At 39.7% G+C, this 20,716-nt stretch overlaps 1 protein-coding gene across 5 annotated transcripts in view; it reads right to left on the bottom strand.

Annotated features, from left to right (window-relative positions):
* The window catches only part of LMO7 (LIM domain 7), a 128,220-nt gene that overhangs the window by 106,913 nt on the left and 591 nt on the right, over nt 1-20,716 (bottom strand). The gene's annotated exons all lie outside the window — the stretch shown is intronic.

Below are 20,716 nucleotides of genomic sequence, written 5' to 3'. Positions count from 1 at the left end.
TACAGACTATAACTAACCTGAAACTATTCGAACAACTAGTTTTAGGCACCACTCTGAGGTTTTTTGTTTGTGTTCTTTCCAGCTGAAGTTGCATTTTCACTACAAAAATATTCTATAATAGATTAGCAAGCTCTCAATTATGTATGAGTCCAGAACTCCATAATGAATTTTGACAGTACTAGTTAGTAATCACACTCTTGGTATCCTGAAATTGGCATTCATAAAGTGTAAATTTGAATGATTATGACTGTATCGGTTGTCAAGATTTTGAAAGCAGCAGAATACCACATTTTAAGTGACAAGTGCACCCAGAGGACAAGAGAAGATACAAGGAGGTTTCCATCGTGATGCTCTACTTCCAAACTTCTCTTTCCCTCCTGGAACTTGAGAAGTAAGGCATAGGCCTTTACTGTACTTATCACAAATGCTCAAAGAACATTTGCTCTTCCTTTCCCATCATGATGTCTGATATACTTCGAAATGAAACTGCACCTACAGCTTGCATTATTTGTGCCAGACTGTCTGATTTCCCATTGCTTGGGAGATAATAAAGTATTTGATGAAATATTTATAAATAGTATGAATTTAAGACTGCATCTCCAAGTTGGATAACATTTTTGGAAGGAATAGGACAGCAGCAGAGTTCCCAATAAGTGTTATAGCACCAAATGTTCTTTTTATTCTCATGTTTAACTAAGAAGAAACACCCTAATCTCAAACCTGCAAGTTCAGCTTTATGCCAAGCACCTATCTGTTTTAGGGCTACAGGCAGGAAATAGTGTTGTTCAGTTATTTGGCAATATTTTCTTCATTAAAAGTCTGTTTTCACCAATAACTGTGTTCTTTCCCAGAAATACAGTTTTGGGTTTGGTTTTTTTTTAATTGTCTGCACATAACAATTATATGCATGAAGGTGAAAATAGGTTGGTTTTGTTTTGCTTCTGCTGTAACAAACATATTGAAGTTTGCCATAACACTCCTACTGGAGTAAAAGCAGGAAATGCAGCCTAATATGAATGAACTACTGAATCTTAAAGAACCCTTACTCTAACTACAGAACAACCAGTCACTAAAACTCAGCACAGCACCTTACTGCATCACACAGATGTTCAGGGGACAACCTGCCAGCTTACACACACCATTCTAATAACCATCCTCATGTTTCTTTTGCCTTCCACTACAACCACCCTCTGCTGGGAACTAACACAAAGGGTGCCCCAAAATGTTACTGCAACTGCAGTAATGAGTACCTCAGCTGTCAGCAAGGATGTCAAGCCATGGGTTATACAGACTACCACGACTGTCCTGTAGGTTTTAACATTGCAGTCAATACTTTAAAATACAGAACTACTTCAAATAAGTCATGTCAGGGCACCTCAGTTTCCCACTCAGAATTTTTATTGTTAAAGACAACAGTTTTGCATGATGTAAAGAGGAAGCCTCAGTCTGCTGTGTATCAAGACTACCCCGAGATACCTTCCAAGTGGGCTCAAAACTCCATTGTTTTAAAGGCTATTATTGAATCTGGTAGGTGTTCAATCAAATCACTGGAGTACTACGATTAGCTTAACTTTGTATTCTTTCAAAAATATGATGAGAAACTGAATAGCCTAAACCAAACAGGATTATGATTAGACAGGAACTCTGAGAAAGCAATTGGAAAAAGAAGTAAGTGAACAAAATTGACACAACTAGCATAATACAGAGAATCAGGCAAGTTAAAGTGAAAAGTAACTAAAAGTAAAATGTAGAAGACATTCTCTGGCCATGCTAGAAGAAAAAGAGGATAGATCAGGTATGATGAAGGGGAATAAATAGTTAATGACATGACTCCTCTGATGTTTGGTTAGACAGCTGTCAGATTCCCCAGAGAAGCCTGGAACTTGGAAAACAACCACTGAGAGCAGAAAAAAAAGTACTTAAAATGGCAAAGCCTGGAAGAATTTGCTTAATTAAAGTTGTTCTGAGTGCTAGCGCATGCTCTGAGCCACTAGCAATTATCTTCAACTCAAAGCGCTGCAAAGGTCTCGTTGAGTGAAACAGTAAAAGTAAAGATCCTCTTCAGGGATGTGATGACACAAGAAGAAAGCAGATTCCTCACCACCACAAACCATAGCTGTTTGGAAGGGAGATAACACTTCTGTTTGAAAAGTCACATATAAATATTGTTTGGTTGTGGTTTTTTTTCCTTCCCTCCTTCGGCAAATTAACTGGTCTGATCCACAAGAAGCAAAACAGTAAGTGGGCTATTGATGGACTTAAGTTATGCAATTGGCAAAAAGACTTGCTATTTTATTTAAAGACACACAGACTGTGAAAATACAGTCTAGTCAAGGAGTTATAAGACCGTTACATGACAGTAGGAAGACCACACATGTAAAAAGCAGGTTTCTAAGACACAACATCAGATTACTAACACAACAAGGTATAAACTGGACCCAAGAAAAGTTATTTCAAATTCCAGGACACTCTAGCGTGTTCTTTACGGAATTAGGTGACAGACTACAACCAGATTATTTATGAACCCAAAATGAGATGCTGCATGAGCATTACGGGGGTAGATGAGAATTCACTATTCTAGTCCTAAATCAGAGCACTGGTTCAAAGTTCATCAAGAAAAAAATCCAGCATAGTTTTAAAAAATTATTCTTAAAACAGGGCAACTGAACACAAAAATAGGATATCCCTGTACATCTCAAAACAATATTAACTTTTCTATTTACAACAGACTTGACCTCAGTTTGTAGTCAGTCATCCCCACACCCTTTTATGCAATGCCACCGCCTTAAGTGGTTATTTACCAGGTTACATTGCTGCAGTAGCTGTCCTACTCAGTTTGGTAAGTGCTATTGCATGTATTGCACTTCAAGACAAGACAGAGAAGCAACTTAAGAGCATGAGGACTACTTATTATAGAGAACAGGTGAGATTGAGAGGGAAAACTTCAGAGTTTTGCTATGAAAAAGTTATTAGTTGGTTTAACTTGCTGAAAAAAAAAAAAAAAAAAGGATTGTTGGGTATCAGGGAAGAAAAACTAACCATGAAAGTTATGTATCATTGACCAGTTTGCCTGTTTTTAAGAGGTTAAAAGAATAAAAATGCCCGGAATGGTCTAGGTATAAGAATATCCAGTTTTACAAGAGAATAGTCATGAACTACATGACCTCTAAACTCCTTTGAGCCATATATGCAAATTCCACATGAAAGGGCATATTACTCATTCATGTCTCATCATCTGAATACCAAACCAAGAGAAAATTCTTAGTTAAGCATGCATGCATCTGCAGGATTTAGGGCATAAGACAGAACAAAGTAAGTTTCGGGAGGGGAGTTTTGGTGTTGTTTTGGAAATGAGGTGCTTCACAGCAACTGCTCAAAAAACATAATAATCTAGACACAAAAAATGCCTACGCATAAATCAGTTTATTTTAGGATGTATGCTCCAAGCATCAAGTCAGAAATTCAAACCTATAATGCCTGCTATAACCTGACATAGTTAAAAGGACAAAAAAGAAGAACTGTGTACTCATGGTAGCAGGACAGACACAAGTACTACCCCCTCAAGTAACTATAATTACTCAGGATAATTGTTAACTCTGAAGAGACACAATTTAAGTGGCACTTACATTATCACATATAACCCAAACTCTAATGCTACAGTAAAAGTTGCGTAGGGAACTATGATTGATTAGAATTTAAAAGCTAAGGTACTGGTTGCATCTGATTTATGCTCTCTAATGAATTCTGTTCCAAAAATAAATTCCTCTGTACAGCCTGTTTCTTCTAATCATTTGCTGCAGATGGGGAGGAAGGAACTGACTGGTCTTTATGTGCATGGTTATTAGCATTACAATGCTTAGTGAGGCTCCTGGTGATCCAGCTGTGCTCCTCTATTGGCCTGCTGCCCTAAAACCACTGGAGACAAACACAGAGAGATGGCAGAGTGCAAGATGGCAGTGCTGAGGACACCTATGCATCATTAGCACTTTCTGCATTTCCACACAGATTACGTGACTGTGTCAAACAACAACAAAACCTCATCTCCCTTTCCTTGAGGGAGGATTGTTGTGCTGTAATAGAAGTGACTGACCTACAAGCACTGAAGGACAACAGGGTCCTCCTGGGCACCTCCAACGACAGTTACATGGGAATGGGGCAGGTACCAGTGGAAAGAACAGCTCAGCTACTGCAGTGTTTTCTTTGAAGAACCTCCAGAAACCACAGAAGAAAAATAACAGAAACATTTTTTGGAAGGGCACGTTCAAAGTACAAGCAGGTCTGGACTTCATTACACAGCTTTGGTCACAGGTGCTACATGAATTCACCTGCTCAAGGCATAATTTTAGAAACACACATTAAAAAGAAAAACAAATAAAAAAGTTTTTGCCACCTCAAGGAAAAAGATGCAAACCCACACACAGCCTTGCTGCTAGAGTAAGACTAGAAGAAACACGGGACAAAAATGGAAAGCCCTGAGAGATACGCTGTTTGTGTTTGCATTTGAGAAATAGGGGACTGGAAAGATGAAAATGGCTAGTGTTGTTGTCTGCCCTATCCCCTCCAGCATGCTCTGACAGAGTGTCCAGCACAGCCCTTGCACAACCTGCCTCAGGTCCGCAGTGAGGACATGACTTTCGCCACACCTTGGTCTTCTGCCTTCACCAATACCCAGCACTGGAGAAGGCACGAGTCTGGATAATTTCACAGTTCCTCTGCTGCTTCCAGCAGCTCTGTGCAATGCTACCACTGAATTCGGGGGAATTCACGGAAAGCCAGCAAGCTGAGACAGCCCCAAGGCCCAGTGACCAAACATTTCATGGCAATGGCAGTGGGGACAGGAACCTCAAAAAAATCCCAAATATTCAAGCCAAAAGCTGGTAGATCAGAGGTTTTGTTTGGACAAGATCTGAAGTAGTCAAGGCCACGTACACTTTTAATATGTGCCAAATTCAAACAGATATGTGAGTCTGTCAAAAGATATGCCTATGAAAAGTGACTGAGTCTTTGCATTAAATTTATCAGTACAGATCCAAGGACAGATTTGGGGTTAATAAAGTGAATGGCCCATCTTTCATTCAATGGCCTTGAAGAAGCAAACTAAAATTAAAGTTTGTTAATATTCTTGTCTACATGAAGGACATAACTACCCAAAACACTTTACCAAAACAAAAAATAGGTACAATAGAACAGTTCTGAAAAAAATATTTAGCATTTTTCAAAAACAGCTCATTCTGGAATGAAAGATTTCCCTTATAAACACTGTAATGCCAGGCTGAGAATTCCTGCAAAATACCTTCTGATTCCTTGGAAACTTACACTGCAATGGAAGACATTGTTATTTCAATCAAATCTGAAAACTTTTCACAAAGAGAAACTGGATTAAGTGGTAAATATTTTGCTGCTTAATGAAGGTTTTGTGAGCAAACCTGTAATACTAGCATTTCTGATGACAAAAAAAATCCCTACAAACTACATGTGAAAAATACTACAGCAGCAAATTTTTTGTAGCCCTTCACATTGAAGTAATTTTTAAACATTGTAAAGACTTCTGTGCTACTCAAAAACACACAGATCAACAGAAATTCAGATGTTCAGATTAACAGAAAAGAACTGACACAAAACTCACTCCTTTCTGTGTCTTGATCCTATTTTTTTCATATAAATGAAACATTTGTGAAATTCATAACATCTGAAGGCTGAATACACATTTTTTCAGTATGACAGCGATGGCTATTTTAAGATACTGGAATGTCATTAATTCGTGTCCCTTAGCTCAGCTATTTGTAAATGATTAGCTCTAGAACACCAAAACAGAGAAAGGCATGTCTAAGCCCATTTTATACTACTACTAGCATTTAATTTAAACACTACTTCAAGATCTAATGCCAAAACACAACATATACCATTTATCATAAAATTGATAAAGAAGCCTTATATACACCTACAGGAAGAGAAGAACAACTTTTTTCGTCTTAAGCCTAAAGCTTGGCCTTTTCAGTTTCTCAGGGTTTCAAACTAGTTGCCTACATTTCTGCTGGCAACAAAGGCCCTGAGGAGCAAGTTTAGCTTGAGATAGTATCAATAGAAGGGTAAGCAAAGAAGAATATGATTAATCATAATGCCATTTAAATATCTATTTTTCTTTTTACAAGTGATTCCTGCATTTAACAGCAGCCTCACACCTTGAAGAGGGAAGAGGTTTGCAGTATCAGATTCCTGTTGAGTTTTATGGGAAATAGCAAGTCCTTGGCTGGCATGCTCCATAACAGCAGGGGCAGCTCTGATCTCTGGAAAAGCCTTAAACTTTCAAGAGGTTATAAGACTCCCCAAAGGAGGCTAAAAATGACATTATATGGGGCTAAGTGGGGAGTTCCAGAAGGATCATGAAAAGGCTCTAGGAAAGAAGCTCTCCCGACAGCAAACTGCTCTAAATGGAGCTGCAGACAGTACCTTGTATTTGTTTGGTTTTTAAATCCAAACAGAACACACCTATCACTTCTCTTTTCATCCCCAGCAATTAATTCAAAGTCAGAGCTTTGGTCTGAAGTTTAAGGTCTTTTATTTTACTTAGTTCTGGGCTACCCTTAAAGGAGCAGTGAGAGAGGTTTAAAGCTCACAACATAATTCACCAGGAAATACAAGTTATCTGCTCTTAGGTTCCTACAAACTACACTTGTTTCAAGTTCTTCAGGTCTGAGAAAAAAATCTGGACTTCAAAAATTCCATACTTTAATTAGTGACTTGCTCTGACTTGACTTTAAATGAGTTTAATCACTATGAAGAAACAGTAAAAAACAAACAAAACAACAAGAGTTCAGCCTCACGTGATATTTTTAAGTAACAGCTTTAATATGGTACTTTACTGTTTAATCAGCCGTGACTCTGAGGCATAGGACCTTCATATGAGCCTTCAAGGGAAAAAAAAACCAAGCAGTGATCACACTGACACAACTCTGAGACCTGAGTAACAAGAGGGGCTGAAGATTCACAGGTGGTGGTGAATGGTCCTTCCACATTGTCCTGCTCCTGGCCAGCTTCTCTCTAATGGGGGTCTGTCCTCACACCAGGAGAGGACAGAGGGCTCTTGTGACCCTCTTCTTCCCCAGTCCAAACATTTAAATTAGATAATTTTAATTCACATGTATGACTATTTTTTTTTTATAGTTCTAACAGATACATTCAAAAGGATGCAGAAGCCAAAGGAACATACTGGGGAAGAGAATTTTTGAGAAAGAGTGATCTAGACTCCTCCACACTGAAGACAATAAAATTTAAGCCTCTGAACCCTAACTTAAAAAAGTAATTGGGAACCTGTTTTCATTTTTAACAGTTATCTGGAAGTCTTATAAGTCCATATCCACCTAAAAGAAATTTTAACAAGGAAGGTATCACACCAAAGCACTGAAATCCAAGCTAAATCATTTCCATAACTTTGGAGAACATATTTCAAGTTCCTTTTCCCTGGCAACTGTTTTTATCCCTGGGTGGAAATATATTCTCTCTCTCATGCTTAAAGAAAAAAAGTTCAAATACACATGCAGGCTGCTGAAGCAGCTCTGAGTTGAGATGTTCCTGTTTGCCTCAGCTGGGCAATTTCCAAACTCTGATGGGTGTCACTAAGGCAATCAGCCTGTTCAGCATCCTATGCAAATTACTGGAGATGAATGCTCAAATCCACCAGCACACATACAAATGGAAATTAGCAAAAAGCAGCAATATGGTAATTCAGCATGATGCTGAACTTAATACAAACATCACTAAAGGAAATCCACAGGAGATAGGAAGCAAGACAAATTTTGGAACTGTAGCTTGAGCTGCAGCAGAAGGTCTGCATGATGATATTCAAAACAGAAAATCCCACTTCATAGACTGGTTTTTGATCTGGAACTAAGAATCTTTACCTGCTCCTAAAAAAGCCTCAAAACAAAACAAAAAACCCACAGAAAACCTCCCCCAGCCATGAGTGCATCTTAAAGATGTTGTGGCAGACATAGAGCACTAAAACTACCTTGAACCTTCTCCTCCTCAAGCTTAATTTCTGTGTAGTTAAACAAATGTTAATAATTGAAAAGTATACAAAGTTATTTTACTAAGGGGGCAATTAACAACCTCTTTTCACTTTAGCAGCTGATTCTTACTTGGCATTAAACCAACAGGAGCTTAAAAGAACATATTACACACGGATAAGATTTTGAATAACCTTGTGAGTTACCAGTTAGCAGTTTGGTGTGGCCCTCAGACTTCAAAGGCCCCTTTAATAAGAAAACAAGACAAAGGCAGAGAAGTCTTTATCATCATTTATGGTAAACAAGATAGCCAAATCCACTACATACTGAAAAGGTGATGTAAGGAAAAGACTAAATTTTGCATGAGCTTCATCGACATTTTAGGAGCCCTAAATTACCCAGTAGTTTTTTTGATTAAAAGATGACAGTAATTTGGAAAGGCAACAGCAAGTAGTCCAGTAGCACAAAAGGAGGACCCAGATACAAAGTTTCTGCTGCTTTGCTATCAGCAGATGCTTGGGAGCACACATCACCAGATCCCAGTGAGGCATGTGCCCAAGCACTTCCTGACACCTGAAGTGAAGAACTCAGAGCCTCTCACCCTGGGCACACAAAGCTCCAACTCTGTTTCCTACTGCTCAGCCTTAATGATTCCTATTACCCTCACCATGAATATACAGGCAGACAGGCAAAACTGACAATGCCTGGTGTCAGCGTTAAAGGAATTGCATGTTAAGACCTAATAGCTAAATAGACACACTGCTGATAATTAGGCCATGTATAAACATAAGGATCTCCCCCTCACCAGAATTCAATGATGAAAAAACAGCAAGGACACATGGCTTAAAATTAACGTAGTGTGAAATGAAAAATACAAACCTTTAAATGGAAAGCTGCCTAATGTAATTTTCACAATTACCATTTAAGAAGCAGATCAAAGAAGTGCATCATTTACATTTTCAAACATTAAGTTTTAAAGATCAAAGACCTCTAGTATTTCCAGACTGCATGTATGTGAGTAACTTGGCTACAGTAATGAGTCTGTGCAGAAGGAGTATGAGCTGCTTGTTTGCTTCGTGCAGCAGTTTCCTCATCACCTAATCCTGCACAAGTGGTATCTGCAACAGGCATCATTAACAAGCCCCCACTGACACTACATATAAATAGAAGCAAGGGACTCGAAGTCTAAAACAGGGTTATTCTAATTTTCTGACTGCTGGAGATCTCTTTCCCTGAAAACAGCCACTGCCTCTGAGATCCTTTTTGCAACTCCTGCCTGACAGCTGTGATTTAACAGTGCTTATATGATGTTCCAGGGGTCATTAAAGACTGCACTTCATTGTAGTGTTTCACCAAAACTCTGTTTTCATGGCATGCTGTGGCCTAATTATGCCAAAAAGTTAAATAGAAAGAAGTACATTATGTCGTAAGTGCACTATGTTCAAAAACATGCAAGTTTAATTCTATGTATGAATGAAATACCAGCAGCAGAGGTGATATTTTAATGGCCAGTGAGTTGCTGCAGCAGACCCTGCTCAAATTCAGTGTAAAGTAGAAAGTGTCCTGGCAGTTATATCCAGGAAACAATCAAACTTCTCATTCACACTGAAGACTCATGCCTACTCCTGAGCACTCCCAAAAATGTGCAGGTTAGAATTCAAGATTGAAAATCTGGTTTTAAAGCCAGATTTTTCTCAGCAGAAAATCATCACGGCCATAAAAATGCATGCTTAAAAACAACAAAAAAAAAAGACACCATAATTTAAACTGAACCAGTAAAAGGGAGCTACTCGTGGAACTCGAGAGGATGGCCAAAGCTTCCCTCACTAAGTTGAGGAACGTGACACCACCACATGTGTCATGTGCAACAATACTTGGTACCTGATTGCTGACGTTACAATAACACTCGATCCCCAGAGTTCCTTTCTGTATGCCAAGATCCTCAGTGCACCATGCTGCCCCATCAGACTGGTCCCAAACACAACATGGATTTCCCTTTCAGATAACAGGATTAAAATTAATTTAAAAGTAGAGGGGAGGGGATATGTAATGCTAACATTTACACAGATACTTTAGCTCTTATATCATGGTATTACACACCTAATACAAGAAAAAAGGGGCATAGGAAATTCACATACCTTCATCTAGGCACAAGAGGATTTGAAGCAGCTTTCCCAAGAGAAGCATCTTCAACAGACACTTCTCATGGTAATGCTGATGTATTCTATAAAGACTACCAACCTTTTACAAAGATGAACAGCTATTATGTATTTACAATACTTGAAGAACCTATGTACTATTAGTAGTACTCTGGGAAGCAATGTTCCCAACAGACAAAAGAAGTTGCATAGAAGCAAGTTTCATACTTTAAATCTTCTCCCACAAAATAAAAAGCTGAGCGCTATTCAGGCTCTTTAGAGGAAGAAAACGATGAGCTGTGTCTTGCTGCAATAAACACATAGCATCCTAATCTCAAAGGATATTTATTTTGCACAACACTGTGGCTATTCCTGCCAGACTTAAACTGACTCACATGGATTTCTGTGTCAACAGCCACACTGCTTCTAATTCCCAGCCTACATCAGGTAGGCTGACACAGTCAAAGCACTTAAAGGTCTTAGCCTGCATCTCTGCCAAAAATTAAAACCACTATGTACAATCTAAGCAACAATGTATGCATTGGTAGATGATAACAAAAAAAAAAAAACCAAACAGTAAACCTGATGCATGAAACATTTACCTCTGCTAGAAGTCTACAGAACAGTGCCCCTGCCCAAAGGGGAACATATATCTGCTGCCTCAAGAAGAAACAAAGACATGTATTCTTCTTTACTTGAGCGGAGAAGCGTGTGCTGAGGTTGGGATGAGAAGGATCCAGATCTCTTCTCCATCTCCCCCTCCCACCCCCAGGAGCAATGTCTATTAAACAGAGCCTGCACCAGGTGCACCCATTCCCAGACTGTACAAGAGCACAAGAATAAAGGCAAGACGTGGCTTAGCTACAGGGATAACTCTCTAAGGAAACAAGAGCAGTAAGACTGAGGTGAGGAAGGCTGGCATACCTTTAAAAACAGCAGAGACACACCAATATTCTTTCCATATTTCACTCCCTTGTATCCGAAAGGTAGCGTGACAGTGGAGATGTCTTCTACTGCCTGAGAGACTCCTTCCTCTATCCTACCTCCTCCACTGATCACAGGGGAAAGTGAAAACAATCAGATGAGTCACCACTGGAAATCTGCATGGCTCAATCGCATCTAACAGATGTATGCACCAGACAGGAAGCTGAATTGCTGCCAGCCTCCCAACCATGTCTGCTGAGATGCTGGAAAACACTGCTCCAACCTTATGCTTTGTTACCAGTAGATATGGTTCTTGAAAGAGATTTGCCGGCATGCAAAGGCCCCATCTTGTTGCCAAAACATGCATGTTAAGTATTTTGTATTGACAAAATTAACCATTATGTTGAGAACCACACATAATTTAATGGTATTGTTCTTCTTAACTAGAGTATATCCAAACACTTTTACGAAAAGCACATTCACCTTTTACTGTAATTTTCAAGGGGAGACAGTTTTCACAAGGAAAGAGTAAAGATTTCACCGGAAAATGGAATGACACAAGATTTTAGTTGCCACATTAAAAATATATGTATATGTAAATAATCCCCAGTACACACATTTTTCAGCCAGGTCTAACGGTAGGCTTCCATGGCCCATGGCAGGTAAAGCAGGTAAGATACTGATTTTAAAAAATATATAAGTGAAAAAATTAAAACTTGTAATAGCATATTCAGAAATTTAGAACAGTAAGACTGTATTCCCCCAACTTTCAAATGACCGAAATGCAAAACCCCCAGATTTAAAAAGCCAGCTCATTCTACAAAATTTTGTAATTTAAATACTTACAAGGTAAGAAATTTGCTCCAGAAAGAAGGAAAAAGTAGTTATTTACAAATACCCCTGGGTGCACATTTCTCCCTTTCCCTTTCCAAGCCCCTCTGTCATTTCTCCACAGCACATGGCTCCCCACTGCATCCATTGACACTTTGATACACGGAACTTCCCAGAGTCTTTAACACTGCTCTCAAATGAGATTACAGCCAGTGTCGGCAAGACCTACTACAGCATCAGAGAGGGCTTTTGGATTTTATCAGAAGCATGCAAGCTACGTCATTAGTGAGGAACCCAGTCTGTGCATCTTAATGAGGATTTGCCTTTGAAAACCTTCATCGACATGTAGCACCCATAGTTGTGAGGCAATATCCTCTGGAATAATCATCAAGTCAATGTTTATTACATCAGGGTTTTTTTCCCTTCCACAGCGTCAGGCAAATGTCTGTGAAAGATATCTATCGGTACCTGGAGCTCATGCCTTCATCCTCAGCCCATTTTCATTCAACCCAAATAAGAGCAAATTGATGCAAACCGCCCCAACACACAAGGGATGTGGACCTGCTCAATTGAGTCCAATGGCTGGAGCACCTTTGCTATGGAGACAGGCTGGGAGAGCTGGGCTTATTCAGCCTGGAGAAAAGAAGGCTCCAGGAGACAGTAGAGCAGCTTCCTACTTGTTGGCCTAAAAGGGCCAACAAGAAACCTGAAAAGGGGTTTTTGACAGGGGCATGTAGTGACAGGACAAGGGGAAATGTTATTAAACTGGTCAATTTAGGTTTGATATTAGGAAAAAAATTCTTCGCTGTGAGGGTGGTGAGACACTGCACAGGTTGCCCAGAAAAGCTGCGGCTGCTCCATCCCTGGCAATGTTTAAGGCCAGACTGGATGGGGCTTTGAGCAGCCTGGTCTAGTGGAAGGTGTCCCAGCCCATGGCAGTGGGGTTGGAACCAGATGATTTAAGGTCCTTTCCAACCCAAACCAGTCCATGAATGCTGAGTACTCATAATAAGAATGCTCACCCAACATTTAAAAAGAATAAAAATGAAACAACCTTTGTAGCTAGCCAAGACAGTCAATGTCACTTGGTTACAGCCCCTTCTGTTTGCAAGAAGAACTTGCAGTCGAAGTCTGGCTTTGGGTTACATCTTCAGGTTCGTCAAAAAGGTACACTTTGACAGTGGCAACTTTTAGACAAGCACATTATGGCAACACAAGGAAGAAAAGGTTTTTTCCCTAGATTGGAAACGCAGTAATGCATAGCTTTGTTCCCAGCTTCAACTAACCTGGAATCGTATCCAAGGAAGCATTTCAAGGTAGTGTAACAACTGCTGCTACAGAGCCCTCCACCCCTGCAGTGTCAAACCCGGATCTTAATTTTTCTTTCTCTTCTCCACAACCACTTCGACCTCTGGCTTCGTTTGCTTCTGTTCTTTATCACATTATGATTTACTAGCTGACATGGTCATTTGACCACATAGAAAGTCTCAGATCAAGCTCCACAAGCTACAGTTTTCAAATTCTTTCCTGAAGGAAATGTAACAAATAGCAGGGACAGTAAAATACTTCCAGGGAAGAATCTGCAAATAACACTGGAGATCAGATTGGGGATTAGATCTTCCCCTTGAAAGGCAGGTGATGATCACAACAGAACTGCTAGGCCAGATGGCCCAACAGCTCTGAATGACCATCTCTCAACCAACAAAACTCCAGTGAGACCCAAGGTTGCTTCCGCCATAGCAGAAGTCAGAGTATAAGCATATCACATACTTTCAAATGTTTTGGCCCAGAGACTCCTGGCAGAGTTTCTATTTAAAACAGCTTCAACTGTCTTTAAAAGCCTTATGAAATTCATCCTGAATAAGTTATTTATGGCTGGAAGCCAGCCTCTCTAATTCAGGTGTCTAGTTTATACCTCGACCCCAGGCATCTATCAAATGGCTCAGAGTCATGTAAAGAAGAGAGAGAGGCAATGAGGAGGATCAGGTGACTTGAGAAGCCTCCAGGGAAAGAGATGGCTTGTCTAAATTCAGGCATCTGCCTCTCCATCCCACTAGCTCAGCTGCAACCCAACATCCAACTCTGCCAACACCTCTTCCTTGGCATGAATGCTGATGCTCATCTTGCTTCCCAGGAGCCAATCAAGTACCAAATAACACAAAAGAGGCTGTTTCCATCATTGGATGAACTACCTAAGCCAAATCACAGGAGGGTCAGACAAACGATGCTGCCACCAGAAAAGGAGTCAGAAGAACATGCCAGGCATGGGAGTTTCAATGACATCCTTCTATGATAACATCCCAGCACTAACAAAAATCATGTTGTTTTGGAACCTACCCTAGGAGGACAGCTTGGCCCAACCAACAGTTTTCACTAGCTGAATTGATCCCAACCCAGATATTCCTTTAAAGCTGTGTTACATGGCTAAAATAGTCAAAATCATTGTCAACATAGCAATTAACTATTTCCAAGGTTAGTATTGAGGTTTATTTTCCAATAGTAAAGACTGAAAGATGAATCATGTCCAGAAACAAAAGTTTGGACTTTTGCATGAGCTGGTACAAAAAAAAAGAAAAGTACTAACACGCCCAGCACTGGCAGAAAACCCAAAGCAGTCCTTCTAATCCCAGATGTTCTGTGCCACAAATGCAAAACACCACTGAAATTAAGTTTCTCCATTCAGTGTAACACAAATGAAAGTTTTACAGCTAAATACCAAACTGGAAGCTAACACACTGTGAGTCAGATCCATACATCTTTCTTTTCATTGGAAAAAAATAAAAATTTAGCACTATTCTTAACTGCTAAATTTACAGCTGCTTGCAGAAGCTCACAGCATGAAGAACCAAAGAGCCCATTTTAAAGTAGCTTATTCAATATATTCCTTTAGAGTTAGATTTTCACTTGGATTGACAGTATTCAAATATGAAAACCAGCAAAACCAAAACACTTCTCCTAAAATAATCTGGATAACATGTTAGGCGTGTCAAGTACACCTTAGACCAGCAGAAGCATTTCTAGCACACTGTGTCTGAGAGCATGTGCTGGTTTTCATTAAGTTACTGAACATGGAAATCCCATTTAAAAACAAAAGATAGTTAAGAGTTATGTTAGTCCTGTTAAGCAGAAAAAAGTCTTGGTTGTTTTGTTTTCCTTTAAAAAAAAAAAAGAAAAGGAAACTTCTTAAAAAAAAATTTAAAAAAATCAACAAACACCTCAAGGAGTGGATAAAAGAACTTTAAAGAGGAGGAGTGGTAAGTACATGAAACAGCTGGAATGTATTTGGTTCTTATAACACAGTAAAACCCAAGTGTTTTCCAAAGCTCAGCAAGGTCACCATTTAACGTAATACAGCCAAGCACTCACTGAAAACTTCAAAATTTGGACCCCCAAAAAAGTATTTGACAAAGAAAGGTGCTAAAAGGGAGTCCATAGTAGAGGGAGAGCATGCTAAATGTAGAAATTATCACCCCACCTCCTCTCCAAACATTGTGCACAAAAAGAAAATGCATTACTTCACAAAACTGGAGAAAGGATCAGGACACAGTTCAAAGAAACAGAAAGCCAGGAGGAAAAGAACAAAAGTAACACCACGACTAACTGTAGCTGGCAACCACAGAATACAGAACAGAAGAAAACAAATGTCCAGTCAGAATCGTTTGTAGGTCCCCTTAAGCTGCAATGCATTTCCCCATTATAGAAGAAATACCTATTTCTATAGTCAAGAAGTTAATTCTTCCTCTTAAAGTGCCTGCAGATGCTGCTTTCATATGAAATTTTAAAACAACACTCAAAACTACAAAGAGAAACCATCCACAAAGGAAACTGCATTGTGAACTCAGCTCAAAGCTATGCATGCCCATTGCACAGGACTGTGTGAAGATAGACTTTGAGGATGTCTAAGAAATCCAAATACAAACTTTGCTTGATAATAGAGAAACCCACATTACAGAAACCAGGAAATGGATTTTGTTCCCAAGCAAGAATTGGTCCAATTTTTCCCCCAAACACATCACCAAATACACCATGGATACCTTTCCTGAGGTCCAGAAGGAAGGAGACAAGGTAACAGAATAATGTTCAGCCAGATGAAACAATATTACTATCACCTTCTCCTTCTAAAACATTATTGCTAGCCCTGTTATATGACATTTTGCCAGAGCCCTTTCACAGTCTGCAGGCAGTAGAGAACATTGTTTCTAGGATTTGTATTCCCCCAGTATTTACTGAACAGCATGTATTATTTATGTACCAATTCATATTTATATATTAATTGGGCATACTTGGATTTACTCTATGCAAGAGCTTGCTACCAAGAATCTACACATAATAATGAAATATTGATGCATCCACCTAAAGAAGGGTTAAATAATCCCTTATGTAGACACAAGCCAGGACTTTGGCAGCTGTGCTGTAAGAAGTTCTCCAGAAACCAGCCCACCCAGGTTTTATGACTTGACAGAATTACTCAGTATTAGACATGGTTTAGGCAACACGATATATAGATTTTTGCCTTTTCATTCACACATTTTTCATTCTGACACCACCCAGGACATTGATTGGCTCTCTGAGCACTATCCCAGAATTCCTTACCCAGAACTGAGAAAAAAAAATTCATAATGATTAGTTCAACTGAAATAAAGGGTCCTGTGAGAAGAAGACTTGAACAGCAAGATGAGTTTTCTATCTCTACAGTTATTCCTCCCATCTGCCACACCAGACTGTATGTATTAGATTCATGCTTGGGGAAAAAAAAACAAAACAAAATCACTGAGGTAAGTTGTCTATGCAAATACAGGGAAAACATCACTGCTAGACTTCTTGATGCATCTGCAGAAGCCATAAAAATATACAGTAGAAATGCAGACTTTGAACAGTTTCAACAAATAGAAACATTTGGTGACCACATGTCAAAGACCATTCACTGGATATGATTGCTATACTGTGGGTCCAAACCAAAAGATTTTGGTAAGTAGTCGTGGCTCTCAAGTGTTATCCTCAAGCTGACTCTTTCTACCAAGCCACTCTGCAAATCTGCTTTTTTAATGTTCTGAGCCGGCGATGGAGCGGGGTGAAGGGGACCAGTGTCTATACACAGACATCTGTTCCTTCCTGGAAAAAAAAAAACAAAAATACTTTCCAACATCCAAAATGTAATGGATACTTTTAAATCACAAAGGAAGGTAGCTTTGGGCTCTGAAAAGCACTCTGTAATGCAGTAATGAATGAAGTTGTTAGCACACACAACAGCATTCAGATAAATTGGGATATTTCACTACCTATTTCATGGTCATGGTAAATAAAAGCAGGAGAGCTATCTTTAGTTACTGTCCAGACACGCTAGGCTCTCTCTCTATTGTTGCCTACTGAAAATGATAAAAAACCTTATCTTGCTACAGAAATCCTAATGGTGAAACACCCCTCTCCATCAACACTGGGTAGTGTTCACACGAGAAAAAACAGAACAGACTTTGCTGCAGCATCCCTGTGTGAGGAACAGCCCCATGACTACAGGGTCCTGCTTGTGACTCTTAAACCAACACTCACAGTGACAGTATCAGATTAAATGAGTCACTCTCAGAACATCTGACTTTAACAACTCTAGATCAGTTATAAGGGGAAGAAATTCAGATCCCAAGAGGCCTCGTAATAGCTTGCAGTATTAAGAGTTACTTGGTCAAACACCTACTTCTTCTCACTTCAGTGAATTTGTCAAGGTTGCTCCATGTGCTTTCCTACAGCTCTGCTGCTCATTCCAAAAATTCATTCAGGCACACGCTCACAGCCCACCCTCCCCTCAGACAGGATCTGTACCTTTGACTACTGCGTGGAGGGGAGGCGGGAATAAGTAATTCAAGCATTATTTGCCTCGGGGCACTCTAAAGATTTACAGACTTTGTGGGTCAGGTTTCAAGTTTCTTTAGCAAACAATTTCAAGCCATAGACATTTACCTGAAGATTAGGGTTCATTTAAGACACAGAACAGGAATCAAAAGCCAAAACATCTTACAAGGAAAAAAGTACTCACTATTCTTGCCTCTTGAACTCTTAGAGGGGCATCACCCCTAAAACTATGAAGGGTGTTTGGGGGCAGAGGAACCATGTCTCCCCTTCATTCACAAGGATGAACTTTGTGGTGGACTGAAGAGAGGAAGAGGCAGACTGCCCTCCCACATCTTGAAGCAGGAAAACAGACTCGGCAGTCTGGGATATTTAATAGCTGGGGGAAGAATGCTTTGGTTTGGAGGAACAGCTTTTGGCTTGCTTAAGTTATAATATGGAACAGAACCCAGTAAAACAATTTTAACCCAGCTATTTCTAGCTTTGGCAAACACAGCTCTACCTTAGAGAAACTATTTCCAAGTTATGGTGTTTCAGAGTTTTATTCCGGTCTCAGCAGGCCCCATCTGCCCAGCCGAGGTGCTAAGAAGCCTGAGCTGCTCATGAATTTGACCAACACCAGTTGTTACAGGCAGAGCTCAGGAGACTCCAAAAGTCCCAGATGCAAGAACCCAACACCACTAACTAGTGCTGTGTTCTGGGTAAGGGACACATGAGAAGAGCTTGAATTTTTACAGAAAATAACTACCTTTTCCCCCCAAAGAAGTAAATGTCCTCAATAGCCAGTTCTCCCAGGGTGACCAACCAGCTGGAGTAACCCATATCGGGACAAGCAATATGATCTCCCCTTCCAGTTCACAGAAAATACAAGAAGCTGGGGACCACACTTGAAGAGTTTTTTGCACTGTGAAGACTACAGACCTGCCTTGCCTGCATTATCATAAACTGCACCTCAATATGAATGTAAATTAAAGAACAAAGTCTTTCAGTAACTAGCACCAGAGATCAGATGCAATTTTTTATTGTTACTCTTAATCAAGTTTGGTTTTTGTTTTGGGTTTCTTTTGGTTGGTTGTTTTTTTTTTTTCTTTTTTGCAGCATAAGCACTAGGATCAAATGACTGAGCTCCCACCAGCCAGTGGTAGTCATACAACATGCAGACTCCAGCTGGGAACAAGTGGAAGAGAGATCTGACCAGGACACAATTTTCTCTCCACAAAAGCTTTCACAAATGAGGTGAAAATGTTTGATGTTTGGGGGTGGGCTCCCCCCCCCCCAAGATCTGACAAATACAGCTGCTCATTCCCATGACAAAAGGCCCTCAGCCTCAAGGTTTGAAAAAGCCTCAGAAGACCTGATTTCTAATCTCAGAGCCCCAAAATCTCTGTACTGAAATACAGAAAGACGCTAACAGACTGCATTAGCAAAGGGAACTAGTAACAGTTTATATGGAGATTTTTGCTTGTTCTTTTAAATACATAGTAGCTAGTGTTTGTATGCTTTCATCTTCCTCTAATGTTAGGGGGAAACTGACACACAAAACCTTACTAAAACATAAGAACTTCAAGTTCATAAATATTTGGAAGTCTACATCCTTTTCAAAACTAATTGCTTAATCATTAGGATTCACATCAATCATGTATACACCACTGTGTTTCACCAAGACTCACAAAACCTTGGGAGATGTCTCATTACTCCAAAAGCATCTTTACTCTTCTCAAACAACAAAAGTGGATTAAAAAGCCAAGACCAACCATCTGGATTTGAAGAGTACAGAAACACAGTGGGCTCTCTGAAACACAAACCTCATTTCATGAGGAAATAAATATTTACATTTCCTTCAGCATTACGGCATTCTTAACATCCTGTTTATCAATACCTTCAGGTTTTAAAGTTGTTTCATTTACAATAAAACATTTCTGCAAGGGGTAAGTTTAAAAGTTACTTTAAAATGAGAGCAGCTTGCATGTGTCAGAAAAAGAATAGCCACAAAAATTAGATGGGGAAGGGGGGAAGCTGAGCGTGTATTTTTTTCCCCCTACACATATAGGGCACACATTACACTTACATCGCATTGCTAGGGCTCCCATGTGCTACTGTCAGGCAAAGAGGAAACCTTTTGTAGGAATGGTACAAACAGACAGCATCAAATGAAAAATAACTAAAACAAATCCCCAAACCCTTAAAATAGGATTTTCAAAGATGACATTACAACACCTTAATGAAACTATTTAAAGTAGTCTTTGTCAATTTAAAGAAAGCAATACAACAAATGCATACACAAGAGGGGAATGCTTTAATTACCTAAACTCACAGCTACTCTTACAAAATTGACACTTGGGGAAGCCAGGACTGCTTTAATTACCCACAATCACGGATAGCATTGCAAAAACTGGCACTTGTGGAAGTCACTTGTGATAACCCTTGCCTACAGTGCTCTCGGTTCAGAATTCTCAATGGATTTTAAGCACTAGATGTCATTGTTTTACAGAGGAAACAAAGAAGCCTAGACTTGGGTATTGACAAGCTTACAAAGATAGGGGGTAAAAAGTAGCAAACACCCTTCTCTTAATATTCACTGCCTTCAAAGTTACTGGGATAGCATTTCTGAGAAGAGAAGTTTCATCTCAAGTGAATGGGTGCAAAGAAATAAGCTTCATGTGTCAAAATTCATAAAACCCAGCAGGCTAAAGCGCATTTTAAGAGCAAATGACACTAAATGAGGCTGCCCAATACTTCCAACGCTCCTCAGAACGCCTTCGAGGCCACTGGCATCTCTCACCCAGCCAGCCACACACTGCCCTGGCTATGCTCACACATAGGCTCACAGATATATCCAGGAGCAACCTCTTTCCCCATGCATTAGCTCGTACCGCACCTGTGTGACTACGTAACGACAGAGAAACATAGATGTTTACATCAAGGGCTATGTGCAGTCAGACATGCTTAAAAATAGGAGAGGAGCAAATGACTGTA

Source organism: Pezoporus occidentalis, unplaced genomic scaffold (genome assembly GCF_034315485.1).
Source record: "Pezoporus occidentalis ecotype Australia unplaced genomic scaffold, CSIRO_AGI_Poc_V1 ctg5, whole genome shotgun sequence".
Lineage (NCBI taxonomy): Eukaryota > Metazoa > Chordata > Aves > Psittaciformes > Psittacidae > Pezoporus > Pezoporus occidentalis.
Note: the sequence above shows the minus strand (reverse complement) of the source record. Positions and strands in the feature narration are given on the sequence as shown.